Source organism: Arachis ipaensis, chromosome B07, assembly GCF_000816755.2.
Source record: "Arachis ipaensis cultivar K30076 chromosome B07, Araip1.1, whole genome shotgun sequence".
NCBI lineage: Eukaryota > Viridiplantae > Streptophyta > Magnoliopsida > Fabales > Fabaceae > Arachis > Arachis ipaensis.
In genome coordinates, this window is record NC_029791.2 from 14,879,534 (window position 1) to 14,881,370 (window position 1,837).

Consider the following 1,837-nt stretch of genomic DNA (forward strand, 5'->3'; position numbering starts at 1 on the left):
GATAGGATTGTCATTTTGTGTAACCTAAACAGTAAGAAATTTATTGTGAATTAAAAACATAATTAGTCAATTTTTTTATAAGATTCATATAAACTAATAAAATATTAAAAAATTAATAGACATAACTTTTCAGGAGGATGTTGTTTTGCCTGTGAGATTTTCTGTTATAGATGAATTCCAATAGTTAACAAACCAAATAACATAATATCTATTATAGCATTTAACAATTTAAAATAGACGTAAATTTAAACAAAAATAAAAAAACATTAATTTTGATTCACTTCACATACCCTAATTCAAATAGTCCTCCATATCAAAATAAATTAAACTACACTAACATACAATTTTTGCATAAAATAGTAGCCATCAAAACTAAGAGTTAATACTGAAATTAATTGGTTGATCTACAAAACTGTAAAATTGGGATGATAAATTAAAAACAAAAGACAAATGCAAAATAGACATAAATATATTACTTTTAACTATTAGACTTACATGAATTTAATTATTAATTAGTAATTAAATTAGTTAATATTCCAATTAATCATAGTTAGTAGTTTATAGAATTAGTTAAAGCTATAAATATGTACTCTCTTTGTACTATTCCAACTAATGCATATTGTGAATTAAACATTGGAACTGCATTTTTCCAGAAAGACTACTGTTCACACCCTGGGTCGAGCTATCCGATCCGGGATGTTCAGTAATAAAGCAACCAACCTCCTCAGGTCAGGCTATCCGACCTCTTCTCAAAGAGGTCGGTCAAATCGACAGGAAAGCCCAGTAAGGGATCCAAATAGAGGAACACAACCCAAATCCAAAGGCAGTCCAAGCCTATAGAGATAAGGGCGGTTCCTTTGAAGATAAGCTGATCTCAACTCAAAGATAAGATAAGATAAGATAACTAACTTATCTTATCTAATAAGGGTCACTCTACACCAATATAAATACACTGGAGCACCCAGGTATAACTCATACTCTAATTCTAATAAAAACCTGTTTAATACCCATGCTAACTTAAGCATCGGAGTCTCTTGCAGGTACCCCCCACCTTCCGGTGATCAAAGATCAGCAGTGCAGCCAGTCCAACAAGTCAGACATGACAGCTCCGGCCGCCACCCATCAGCCGGACATGTCATCTCCGACCCATACAGAAGATCTCGTCCGAGATCGACCTACAGTTTCAGGTAACCCTCGGAACAATTTCTATCTTATTTTATATTTTATTTATCTTTTAATTATCAAAACGTCATAACCATTTGAATCTGCCTGACTGAGATTTACAAGATGACCATAGCTTGCTTCAAACCGACAATCTCCGTGGGATTGGCCCTTACTCACATAAGGTTTATTACTTGGACGACCCAGTGCACTTGCTGGTTAGTTGTGCGGAGTTGTGATAAAGAGTTGAGATTACAATTGTGCGTACCAAGTTGTTAGCGCCATTGATGATCACAATTTTGTGCACCAAGTTTTTGGCGCCGTTGCCGGGGGATTGTTCGAGTTTGGACAACTGACGGTTCATCTTGTTGCTTAGATTAGGTAACTTTATTTTATTTTCTTCAGAATTTTTAAGAATGAATTCTAGAGTTTCAGGTGATGTTTTTATCATCACAAAAGCTGATTGATTCTCATCAATTTAGCTGCTGAATGTAATGTTCTGCTGAAGCTTGGCTAGCTATGTCTAATCTTTTTAGACTGAAGCTTTAGACTAACATTGCATGATTCCTAGAAATTCATATTAAGAATTTTGAAATCCTTATTTTCTTTTTCCATATAATTTTCGAAAAATCCAAAAAAAAAAATTTTTAAATCTTAAAATTAAAATTATTTTATG